Here is a 13,914-nt window from a genome sequence, read left to right as displayed (position 1 = left end):
TAGTAGTTGGTTCAAACAATAATAATTAACGTCTAAGGTAACTATGTAATGATCTGATATACTTAGTTACTACTTCAGGTGAGTCAAGTGCAATGTCCAAATTAAGTGCCTTTTTTCTAAATTCCTCTGTAAAGCTTTGAACATCCTAACCTCTGCCTTGCCTTAAGTATTGCCAATCCATTAGGGCCTTTTGCTTATAATCCAAGGGATAGAATTGTTCCTTTAATGCAGAAATGAAACTAGGCCATGAGGAAAGAACATTACCCACATTCTTATTGCTTCATAATTTGCTCTCCCACCAAACGAGAGCAGTGCTACTCAGCCGAAGAGAGGCCAGTTGAATCTTTGCCTCGTCCTCTTCAATTTGCTGAATCCTGCAGTAGATTTCAATTTTCCCAATCCAGTTATTAAGCTTTTTTGCATTACTTTCACCATTAAACATGGAAAGATCAAATTTGACATCTAATTTAAAGAAAGGTTTCTTAGATTCATCCCTTGAATTTATATGATGATGGTAATGAGAGGAAGAAGAACTTTCACTCGTGGAAGGAGAAGGAGGGGGTTCTTCTCCACCATTTCCATGCACTAAACCTTGTTCTTTTGGATTTCTCTCTTCTGCTTTCTCCAGCCTTGAAAGCAACTGACCGACATTCTCTGCCATTGTATAGAAGGTTTTGCGGAAATTGTGCTTCTCTTCATGACGAGCTTCTTAATCTACCATGTTTCTCCTTTGATGTGCACGCCCCGCTTCGAGATCAAAGCACTTTAGTTTCTCTTCGCCTCTTCGGAGCCTGTTTCTTGTTAGCATACAAACATGCAATTCACATCTAAAAATACCTTCTCTGGTACCACTTGATCCAAAAATCTTTTGCTTATGGATGTGTTAAAGAATTACATGCATAAATTGTAGCTTAACATAGAAAACTTAATGTGCACATGAGAGAAGAGGAGAAACACATAAAGCATGAAAGAAGACAACCAGACTTGATAATGGAGTTCGTCCGACTTGGACTACTTCTTCGAGCCCTTCTCGATCAATGGAGAGACCTTCATTCATTAAGTGGCATGAGAAAGAAGAGTACAAACATCAATTACAAAAAGGAGTTTTATACCTCCATACTGAAAAACGGCCGAAAAAAGCAGAACTCTGATGGAAAAATGGATAGTGTCATTGCGTTCGTGGTGTCGAGAAGTGCTGAAACCATATAAAATTTGTGAAATTCTGACAAAGTGAAAATTCGGCCCTCCTGCAAAATTCTGCCTCGAACTGCATCCACTGCCTTCTCTGCCTAGACGCACTGACAAATTGCGTTTAAGTATAATCTGGGTGGCGGATTCTTCAATAAAATTGTTATAGTGCAGTTGGTGGAAGGTTCGGTTAATATGGAGGAGGTCGGGCGGTCAAACCTTTCCTCCTCCTTTTTACATATAACAAATTCATTATACAAACGAATTTTTGTTTAAATCAGATTTTTGGTTGGGTCGAGCCTGCCTTGGGCGGCTCGCCCACCGTACCTACCTCCTGCCACTTTGAATTTTGAGCTTTTTCCATGCCACTATGTCTAGAGATCCACCTGGATCAACTTCCCTTCTGTTACTCTGAAAATAAACTTAACAGGGTCCAAAGAGATTCCAAATTCTCTACATCTATTAAAAACCTACCTAAGATGCCCTATATGAGTGATACAATTCTTAGAAAAAACCATAAGATCATCCTAATAAATTTCATTAATTTTGCCGATTAAACCCTTGAAGGCATAGTCCATATCCCTTTGAAAGGTAGCCCCAACGTTGGTTAACCCAAAAGGCATTCAAATGTATTCAAATGTACCCCATGGTGTGGTGAAAGTAGTTTTGTGTCGATCTTCTTTCTTAACCCAAAATTGATTATACCTGGAGAAACCATCTAGGAGGGACATCATTCCAGAACCTGTTATCCTTTGTAACATGGTCTCCATATTTGGCAAAGGATAATTATCCTTCTTAAATGCTAGATTAAGGTTTCTGAAATCGACACAAAGTCTGATTGTTCCATTCTTCTTTCTAACAATCACCAGATTGGAACATCATGATGAATGCCTAGTCTGAGAAATGATTCCAGCTGCGAGCATTTTTGCAAGCTCCTTTTGGACTAAGGGTGCCAACCTAGGGTTTCTCTACCTAAGCTTATGACGAAAGGGCTTAGCATTCTCATCTTTTAAAGGAATAGTATGCTCTATGACATCTTCCTTATAACCCTTTAGCTCATCATAAGAAAATGCTAAGACATCCCGATATTCATGATGTTAATCAATTATCTTTTTTATTTCTTCCTTACTAGTACCCTTACCAATTTTGACAATTTTATGGTCACTAAGGGTACCTATATTTACTTCAATAAATTCTCCAAGATCCGTCTTATTCTCTTCTCCTTTCTTTATGGCATCATGCCGATCCAAGTCTTGCTCTAAGGCAACAACATTCCTGGGAGTAGGATATATAATATCTTCATAGTCATCAGATCCATCCTCCCTATATCTTACCTAGAAATTCTCAAACTCACCCAAGTTATTTAAAAAGAGAATCGCTTGCTTTTCATCGTCAAAAACTTGCCAGTGCTGTAAGTTATCTGGAACGGAAGGTCTGAAAACAATTTCCATTTTAATCTTATCCTTCACTAATTCATCAGACAACTACAAGGTAGATGCGGCTACAGCAAGATCATCGGTCAAACGATTATGCTCTCTTGGGATAGCTTTGAGGTTAAGAGCATCAAAGTATTCCAAAATATCCCAAACTACATTCTGATAGTTTCTTAATCTCTGATTCTTACAAGTAAAATTATTTTTAACTTGTGTGATAACCAAATCAGAGTCTCCTTTAATATGAAGCAATTAAACCCTTAAGCCCTTTCCCAACTCAAGGCCCAACAACAAAGCTTCATACTCAACCACGTTGTTGGTTGCTCCAAATTCTAATCTATAGGCAAATTTGAAAACATGCCCTAGGGGAGACTTCAACACAATACCAACACCTTTACCTGCCTAGATGATGCACCATTGAAATGCATATACCATACTTGACTCTTCAGATCACTTATCTTTTCATCAACCTTAACTTCTGAGGGGATTATGGAATTAGACAAAATAGCATAATTCCCCAAGTTAGGTTTGTCAGTGATCACCTTATTATGGGGTCTCTTAGGATCTTCTACATGGAATCTCCTTTCTAGCTCCCTATTTAGTCTAATGAATCTAGAACCTTTAGGAGAAGGAATCATAGCATACGACCAATTCATTTGGATACTTCTTCCTAGATCATAGGCCCATTTCCTAGACAATAGCATACTCCAAGCATCAAGAACATCAACTACAACTATGTCCATCACGATCATAATGTCAGGGTTGACGGACAAATGGACTTGCAAATCCTTTATTAACCCATGAAGTTCGATTTTCTTAAGATCCATGGCACATGTGTTGTAGTAAGGCCTGGAAATCCTTAAATTTAGTTGTTCTATGACCCTCTTGTTCATAACACAAGCTAAGGCGCCCAAATCTAACATGCAAGTGTACAACCTGCAACCATTAACCATCAAGGTAATGAAAAAAGGTTGATGCTCATCGCTGTCAGAATCCATACTTTGCAAATACACAGGAGCATCCTGGTAGATAGTCTTAGGAGCCTTGTCTTGAGTAACATTAATACGGGGATTCCCAAAGGCATTTAACAACTTAGCCCTTTAGGAAGGGATTTTCAAAACTTCGGTGACAGGAACCCAAATTTTGGAATTGTTCAACCATCCACCCAAATCAATATTCATTTCAAAGGAGAGGCTAAAATTTCAAAGGGGCGCATGATTATCACTTTGGTCTTTATCCCTTCTTTGATAAGTTAGCCCCTTATCTCTCGCAATTTCTAAGATTTGATTTGAAGAGGGCCTTTCACCAAATAATTTAACCAGCATATCATTGTCATGGTCAAATTTATTGATACTATAGGAAGACGCAAAAGGTCTGACATCATGACTATGCTCTTTAGCCCCCTCCCAATTTTCATTTGATAGGTGATATTCCCTACCAACAACATTAATCTGGTTACTTGCCCCAAAGATCCCATTATCCATAATTCTCTTGATAGTGGGGCAAGTAGCTTCTTCATGCAAGGCATCACAAGCCCTATAATATGGAGGATCATCCTCAACAAGATTGGCAGATTCAAGGGGATTTGGCGGTCGATGTTCATTTGATTGCCCTTTCCTTTGCCAAACATTATTATTTTTGTTATTATTTCTAGGTTAAGAACTTTGAGCTTGCGACCTTTCCATTTGGACCAACCTAGATTGCAGAGTACCTATCTCTTTAGCATGGTTAGAGATTAATTTTGCTTGGTTAAGCTCCATGCTTTCCAACTTTTGAAGTAACTTTTGCATAGGATCATCCTCAGATTCCTCAACTTCTTTACCTTTAGGCTCTTTTAGCTTTGTGGAAGATCTATCAAAGCCTGGAATCTTAGATTTTCCAGATGCCTTCTTATCCTTCTCAAGCTCTTCGGCTAAAGTTTGACATTCCTTATAATTAGGAAGTTTAGCAAGTCTTAATTCATAAGAGGTTTCAACATTAAAGGCATCAATGTAGAAGTCCCGGAGAGATTTATCAGGAGGTTTATAATCTTGAGGTAATTCCTTATCGATACCATTAAACCTTCGATTAAATTCCTCAACGGTTTCATTCTCTTTTTTCTTTCTGATACTTAAGGCTTTAACCAAATGCCTTTCTTTCCTCTTATCTCCAAACTTATCCTTAAAGGCATTAGTAAGAGCTTGTAATGAATTGAAGGAATGATCAGGTCTTTCGGTGAACCATTCCAAAGCATCCTCTTCCAAAGAGAGCACAAAGAGCTTCATCCTCACATCCTCATGAGCAACATTAGAACCACCCTATTTTTTAATGAAATGCCTAAAGCGATTAAGATGATCTTTAACGGTTACCACATTATTGCCTTGGAAAACATGCAATTTATCCATACTTGTAGTAGGAAGATCATGCGGGTAACCCTGAATGTTAGCGAAATTGCAAGGAATATACAAGTCATCCATGATGTCTTGCAGAGTGGGATTTGAAAAAAGCTAATGGATATCAGAGAGAGCTTCCCGTCCAAGATTATCAAGGCATGCACGGGAAGAGAGCATGTTTAATCGAACTCTAAAAACCTTTCAAGATATGGAGTGGTATTAATTAGGGTACTTGGATTCCTTCTAGTGCAAACCCTTGTAGGAAATGAATAAAATGGATTTTCCACTTGGAGAAGAATCTAACTCAAACCCCTAAGATAAAAGATGAAGGATAGAAAATGAAAGATGAGAATTGTCGTAAAGCCAAGGTCCAATAAATTGGTCATCGGCAACGGTGCCAAAAAATGTTGTTGCACATAATGCCTTGGCACCGCGACAACAACTCAGATCAGGGGCTATCACAGTGATCCCCAATCACTCTGTTTGAGTTGTCTCCTAATAGTAGACTAAGGGAGGTAGACCTTATGGAAATGGAAAAATCAAATATTAGTTGCGAACCAACCAATCTCGGAGACACAACCAAAAAACCAATACTTGTTTTAGATTGCGCAAGATTTTAAGGATTCAAAATGATTTGAAGAAAGTGATACCAGTGCCTTTTGGAGTCAAATATCTTGCGAAGAAAATAAGGTTCAAGTAAAGGATGGGAAATTGCTACTGAAATGTAAAATGTTGGAATAAAACACCTTTAAATTCAAAAATTCATTTGTATGAAATACTCAATAAGAGATCATTAGATGCATAAGTAAAACTCGCATGAGCATGTAAAAAAAAACAAATGTATTTCCAAAATTAAAGTAAGTGCCTAAACTCAGATTACATCAATGAAATATCAGTCTAGAAATCTGCTCTTAAAACAAGTGTTAATACCAGCAATATATTTTAAATCAACAATCTTGTAACCATGCAATATTAAGAAATTTCTATGTATAACAACAACAAAAAATTTAAATGACAAATTGATAACTACAATTCAGAAAATTTCTGAGTTTAATTATTTCTGATCAATTAATTTATTTGATCTAAAAAAACTCAAAAATATACTACCAAACAACAATAAAATAATTTTCAGAATTTTTTTTTGCAAAAGTTACTAAAACTAACTTCTATTTCAGCAATTATACAACAGTTAAAGTGTAAATTAAATCTACAGGTAAATTCAAAAAGTTTCTGAGTTTAATTCTTTCTGATTTATTGATGTATTTGATCTAAAAACTAAGAAAATTACTAAAAAAACAGTGAAATAATATTCAGAAAATAACATGCAAAAGTTTCTGAAATGTAATGCAGTGAAAGATGCAAACTAATTTGCTATTAAATTTCAGATAATTAAAATTTTATGTCAATATTAATCTTGCTTTCAATTAGATCAATGAAAAAGGTAAGGGTTTATAAGACGTGCACCAGTCAACCCCTAGGGGCTTGAAGGAACTTGAAGGTGGGCTGCCCAAGTCACTGAAAATTCTCCAATACAAATGCCAAACACATAAAATTTTGAGAAAATTTTGTTAAATATTTTTTTGGGAAATTTTAGTAAGGATTTAAGAAAAATTTAGTGAGAAAAATATGGTGAAGAAGGCTGCAAAGATGAGAGGCTTCATGGTGGAATGATAGAGGCCAAGAATGAGGTTGGAGATGGCCAGCGCTAGGCTTCAAGGCCCTAAAAACAATTTGCCCACAATCCTTCTGAAATTTCTACTCAACCTGCAAACAAAATGGAAATGCCCTCTAGGGCTCAAATCTCTCTCCGGAATCCACAAAAATCACTTGCAATTTTCATATTTTTTCCTACACAAATAAAAGATAGAAAACCCCAAAGCATGTATATACAAAAATATGGAATACGCAGAACCCCAGTGAATTAGAAATTTTCTATTTACAAATCTACAATAATATTCTACAGATCTAACAAATTTGCAGATCAAAGCCCTCTATTAGCCAGATTTAAACAATTTTTTGCACAATATTTAGAAATAAATTTGAAATTTTAAAAAGGTACAAGCCCAAGAAAAACCCCGCAAGTAAAATATTCTATAAAATGACTTCAAAAATTAAAAAAATAGTGGACTCTTTTAGATTCTGTAAACCACTTCTCCAAATGCCCAAATTCTGAATGATAACTTTTGTATACTTAAATATGCTTGTTAGATTAATAGAGATCTAAAAAATTATCATAAAATTATCAAGAAATAGAGATACCTGCTACTTCTATCTAATTAAAATGATGTTCTAAAAAATCCAAAAATCTGTGCAAGATACATGTACACATATCAATCCTCAAAGGCTATTAACCAACAAATGAAAATAAAAGCAACAAGTATTAAGAACGATATTACCACATAAACCTGAAAGAGGAACACAACGATCTGAAACCCCAAAGCCTTTGCGTTTTATTAACCAGAAAAATTTACAAGAGCTTTCTTAGAGCAAGTACATGATTAAGAAATCAGATGAAATAATGGAGAGAAGGCTCGTATTTATAGAAAAATTCTCCAACGGCTAGTTGGCTTGATCCCGTCAAAGCAATCTCAACCATTGATGAAGATCAAATGATCTTTTAATCATCACCGTTGAAATAAAGTTACCTTTCCAAGAAATTCGAATTTCACTTTTAACTTCCTTTTAATTAACTCAAAAATGATTATTTTGAGTTAATTGCCGCAATAAGTTGACTTTGACTTAACTACTATGGCCCAAGAGTTCAAAATATATTGAAATTTTCAATATTCCCTTGGTCGGGGACTTCCAAAAATTAGGAACTTTAAAACCCACAAATATTAAATGTTGGAGAATTTAATTTCTCCTAGGACCTAAATTAATTAAATTTCTGGCTTTAGCATTTTAATTTATTTTAGCCAGAATTTTTAATTAATTGACTCATGAGGGGATTATTAATTTTTCCAACCCTCTAATATTTAACCATGGTATCTAACTAAGAGGGACCATGCACTAAATATTTTTTTACATGAAATATTACAATTCTAACTCTTGAAGGGGGAACACCCGTTCGTTATAGACCCTCAATAATTACCCATTTCTGCGACACAAAATATGATCCAGTAAATTAAGTGACTTATAACAAAATAATCTAACCAAATAGTTAGAATTATTCCCAAACCACTTTTACAGAGACTCGATAAATAACACTAGGACTCATTTAAAATCCTGACAACAAAATTCACCTTAGCTTTGGGGTGAGGCTAGAGGGAAAAACTCTGATGATCGTTCGTGTTTAGAAACACACATGAACCTGTGAGACTAAAAATCTCCTAGGATAGAAATCATCATTATAAAAATAAATTTACTTAGGTTGTTACATACATTTGTCTTACTAGGATCATTTACATTACAAATTGCAGAATGGGTTTACAAAACTTCAGTGTACATATTAGATGATAATGATGAATCTGTGGATCATTTGAATGCTCGAACATGATGGAAATCCATCTGAGGAAAAATGTACAGCTATGGGGTAGTTGACATGGAGTGGTCAACAGGGCCAACTTGACTTGGAGGGAGGTTGACTTGACTACTTTTGGAGCCAAAAAATACAATTCAAAATTTCAAATTTTCTTCTTTAAAAAGTCGCAATGGGACTTTGACTCAAGCATTTAAAATATACTTTACAATGATAAATACAAGTACATTACGTGACCAAATATACATTATGAAGACCAAACATAGTTACAAATTTAACACGATCGTGGATGCATGAGTTACCTTAGCGTTTGTTTTTCCATCCCTCGATATTGCTTTTTACTTTTTCTTGGTTCTTTTTGTATTAATGCTCGTAGCTCAAGGAATTGGAGCTTGCTTTGTATGATGTATAGCAATTATTACCCCCTTCGGTATGGGGCAATTCATCGCCCATCAAGGGTTGGGACATGCAAGGGTTCCTTGCCTTCTATGAGATAGGGCAACATTAACCCAGGAACCGGGAAATGGCCATATGAATGAGGTAGAGATCATGCTTGGCTTTTTCCCATGTGCTAATTTGTAAGTCTCAACTATCTTTTGCATTTTGATTTTTCTTTTGTTTTTCTTGTGGCCATCATATGCTCTTTCTTTTTCTTTTACCTGCATCAACCTCCCAGGGTGCATTTCCAAGCTCTACCTAGGTATAAGGATGTGTGGATGCCAAATCCTAATGAACCAATGGTCAGTTGAACCTGAAGAAGGGAGGTGGAATAAGGGCTTATAATGTATGATGGAATGTGGTAAGTATGGAATAGGGAGAGATGGGATACACTATCTCAATCATGGTTTCCGAAGTAATCCCCTTCCTAAAGCCATGGGCCACTAGGGGATGTCCCACTAGACTAGGATTGAAAATTAATCTCCCATTTAAGGTGAGGGAACAAGACTACAACCAAGACCCTCCTTTATTTTAAGTTACCCCATAATCCATGTCAAAATGCCCATATGCAAACAAGCATAAGCACCCGATTGCAAAATGAATAAAGTACCTTTTGATAAGAACCCCACCTTCGAACATGTGTTCTTGACAAATGGGTGGGGAGACATATGACCAATGCAAGTGGCAGAGATATGAATGGCACGTCACATCGGCTACAAAGTGGTTGTTAGGGGTTGTTGGCTGTCGACTGGAAGAGATGAATAGGAGAAAAAATTCTCCTAGGGGTCACCCACTTGGTGGGTAACAAGTCTCATGTGCTTCCTCTATGTTTCATTTCAATTAAGTTGCTCAATAGAGAAATGAGAGACCTAAAAACTAGCAATAAAAAAGCCTCTTGTATCTTGATCGTGGGAAACAATCCTCATACAATGCTCCAAAGGAAGACTGGATACATCTGCCTCTGCTTCAACCTTTTCATCCTCTGCATCATTCCCCTTTAATGGTATTATTACCCACCATTTTGTGGGTGATATCCCTAGAAGAAATTATTCTCTCCAAGATGGTCTGCAACCGACAATGAGTAGCCCCTTGCAGCCACCATCTAGCTCATTGTGCCATTTCTTCGCCACTTGAGCCAGCCATGTGGTTCCTCACCCATCTACCATGATCGTGTGTTTCCCAAACCTAAAGGTATGCCTTCTCATTTGGTAATTGAGTATTGTAGTTTGCTTATCATGGACAATTTCGGGCATGGATTAATGGGGGGATTCAGCAGAAAGAATGGGCTAGTTTTGTGCTCTTGTCCCCTATATTCTAGTCTCGTGGGATCTCTTTTACTGACCATTTTGCTCTAGGCATGGTATTTCATGGAAAACCCCGATTTTGGTTGTGTGGTCCTACTCCCTTATCTGCTTATATTACCCTTTTTCCATTCATTATCACACCATTCATCTTTTCTCACACCTGGTCCACATTCCTCCTTTGGGTCCCAACCCCTGGTGGGCAATGAACCACCCTACTTTAAAAGGGGATAGTGACTGCTATATCTTATACATCATGCTCTACCCCTTGGGCCCCGAGCAGTTAATCAAAGAAAATCATAAAAAGGCAAAAGGCATATAAAGAAGGGTGGAAAAATCAAGGTCAGGGCACCTCATGCACCACGATTGCTCCCTCCTATACATTATAAACCCAAATGTGGGTTTCTCTCTTATTAGCTACCCTTCTACCCCAGCATGTGACCCACGGTTACCCCTTCTCATTCTCCACTTCATTCACCTATCTGTCATATGCCACCACCTTTTGAAGGATTTACCTTGACTATATCATCTCATTTAGAAGTAGAAACCACCTAATATGATTATTGGTTAATCCCGTTTGGAGTTTAGGAGACATTGGCACATCCTGAAGCCCATTATGGAAGGAAAACCATTATGAAGTCCCCACCTGTGGTCCATGATTAGTAAGCTCATTTACTCGATTTATCTAATGACTTGTTGTACTAGAAGCGTAGGGGACGCATTGGATCTTATGCAGGATTGCAGATGGTCTCTATTTTGGGTTTGGTCTTCCTATACGGGGTCCTAATCCTCCAGAGGGCTACATTAGCACATGTAGGATGTGCATTGAGAGCCATGGGCCTCCACAATAGCAGACAACACTCCATAGATCCCCATAGCCATTCAGAAATTTCTCGTGGTTCACTTATTGGAGAAGGAATATGCACTTGATCCATCATGCCCAGTTGGCCCCAGATTTTCACCATACACTTGGCAGATGATCCGGGACTTGCAAAATGATGTGGCATCACCTACACCATCATCTTAGCCCTTGTGGGTGATCTACAGGCATCTTCAATTTGTTTGGAGACCCATGAGGGCATTTTTGTGCCCACACATGTCATTTGGAGTACCATAGGTTATTACAAGGGGCCAACCCATTGTCCATTGTTTTTGAGGGTCATATTCTTCATTGTGGCACCCATGGGCCTCATTAGGCCTCTTAGAGTACCCTACGACATGCATAAATTATTATTTGACCTCTTGAGAGGCTTATTCTTTAATTTAAGAGCTAGTTTGGTGGGCTTGTCACCAAAAGTTGAATTATTAGAACATTATTTTAGTTTTGGGGCTTATGTAGGCTAAGGAGGCTAATTCGAACTCCTAATTTGTGTATAAATACAAATGAAATGAGTTCATTTTCTCATGATCACTTTGGATTGGATCTCTTCTCTCTCTTGAGAATTTCGCTTGGAGGATGCATTGAAGCTTTATGGATGAATTTTGATGTGTGGATTTGGGTTATCTTGTCTTAAAGCTTCTCTATTGTCAATTGTGGATGGTTGGATATATTCTATTACATGCTTTTAATATTATTCTTGTTTTACTTTGTCATATACATTGGACTGGGATTTTCGCTATTTCTAGGGCAAATTGTTGCATGCATTTATTGCTTAAAATTGTGGAATTTTTCTCTATTATAGCATCTCCCAATGTATGGGCCATGTAATATGAACGAAATCTCCTAGGGGTATTCTATCAATGAATTGACCTTTATAAGTCATCTCCCTTTCACATCAAAGTATAAAAGCTGCAAGATTTCTTCTCCTTGACCTAGAAGGCTAGCGAAGTGATCTTGAGGTCTACTTGACTGGGAATCAAAGATCATAGACTCCATTCTCCCAAAACTAAGGCATTGATCTACCAAGAGGTGGTCACCTAAAATCATATATGTTCACCTTCATTCAGGTCTAGCCAAGTTGGGGTACCTAGGGCATCAATTTCCTAACAAGCTATCCTCCAAAAGTTTTGATCTCCTAGGGTCTCCTACGTTGGTGTTTCCTCAAGGTCTCCAACTTTGAAGCCATTCCAATAGTGGAGTTAGGAGGAAAGCCAAGCCCTAGCTCCGGGATCAAACTTTGCCTTAGCATCCCCAAGGCTAGTACCTCACAGGATCAAATGAACACCTTCAAGTGAAAAATTTTCCTTTGATCCTTTCCCCACCTTGTCTAAGGTAAGAACATCATTAGTTGCCATACTCATTCCTCCTATCCTAGATCGGGTTCACTTGGTCTCATGTGGTCCTATTCCTTTGAAATGACAATTCTTCAAGAACCATTCGAGATACCAATTACAATAAGGATTTTAGGGATTGGGAAGTTTCCTTCATAAGTCATATCCCATAACCTAACCCTTAAATCCTCCCTTCCTTTCCCTAGAAGACATTGTACCTTGCTTAGAAAGCAAGTAAACCTTATCTTTCTAACTCTTCTAGGAAAGGGATTATTAGGGTCACCCCCATCATTTCATTGACTTATCCTTCATCGGTGACTCCATAATATACCGGGTCTCCTCCCATCGATGAAAGTCCAAACATAGAAGGGAGCCTTAGCTGAGCTGACAATGGGCTAAGTCTCCATTTGTTGTCCTTGACCTAGCATTTTCCCTTTAGGTCCCATGCTAGTTTGAGCGGTAATAGGTACTTCTAACAATTTTGAAACAATGTTTCCATCATTGTAATGTTGCCTTGTCTTCATGATTTCTTGCACCATAATAATTCTTTCAGTTGGTATGACTGACATTTGGGATGCCAATGCTCCAACTTGAGCTATCACTTTTTTTAGGTTCTTGTTATAGTCTTCGAATTTTTTCCATAACTCTGTGTACACCTTTTCCATTGAGGAAACTAATTCCCACTGCAACTGATTTGGAAGCATTTTTCAATAAAAAACTCTCAGGGTGGCAGGAAAACCAACTTTGATACCACTGTAAAGTCCTCAGCTAGAATATACTTAGTCACTCTCTAAATTCTTCTTTTAAGTAGTTTTATAAACACTTTGCAAACAATTAATTCTTCAAACACTTGATGTGAAAATAATGAATGAACTTACTTAACAAAATTTAGGAAACCACCACATAATTTTACTTGGTAAAATATGCCAGTTAAACACCAATTAGTGAAATTATTATTAAACTATAGAAATTACATGCAAGACTTATTTCTAAAACCTCATAGCTACTCTAGCAATTGATATGATTTGGTTGCAAGAAGGGAAAAATGAGTATGGCCTCTCGGAAATGCAGTTGTGATCTCATTGATCAGCTTGGCCTTCCAATAAATATTCGACCCCTGAAGATCAACTCAGCTTCCACAAGAATTTGACCTCCAAGCTAAGGACTCAACCTCCTTCAATTCGGCCTTGACATTAAGGAACTCAACCTCCCCCTTTAATTTGGCCTTGGAAATTCAATTCCAACTCCTTCAATTTAATTTGACCTGCACAAAGATCTTGGCTTCTCTAAACAAATTCAGCCTCTCAATGTGAGCTTTGTCTACTCCAATTAATTCAGACTCAAAATATGAGTTGTTGGAACTAGCTCCCACAATCTTTGGTAAAATAAACTTTTTCATTCAAGCACCTATGAGGAACCTAGATGATCCCTCCTTTTTTATTGTCTAGGGTGAATAGTTTCTCCAACAAAACTGATCTTGATTAGCTAGTGTG

This window comes from Pinus tabuliformis, chromosome 3_1 (assembly GCF_031772625.1).
Source record: "Pinus tabuliformis cultivar Carrire ecotype Pingquan chromosome 3_1, CPIR1, whole genome shotgun sequence".
NCBI classification, from domain to species: domain Eukaryota; kingdom Viridiplantae; phylum Streptophyta; class Pinopsida; order Pinales; family Pinaceae; genus Pinus; species Pinus tabuliformis.
The sequence above is the reverse complement of the archived record's forward strand: the minus strand, read 5'-3'. Positions refer to the sequence as shown.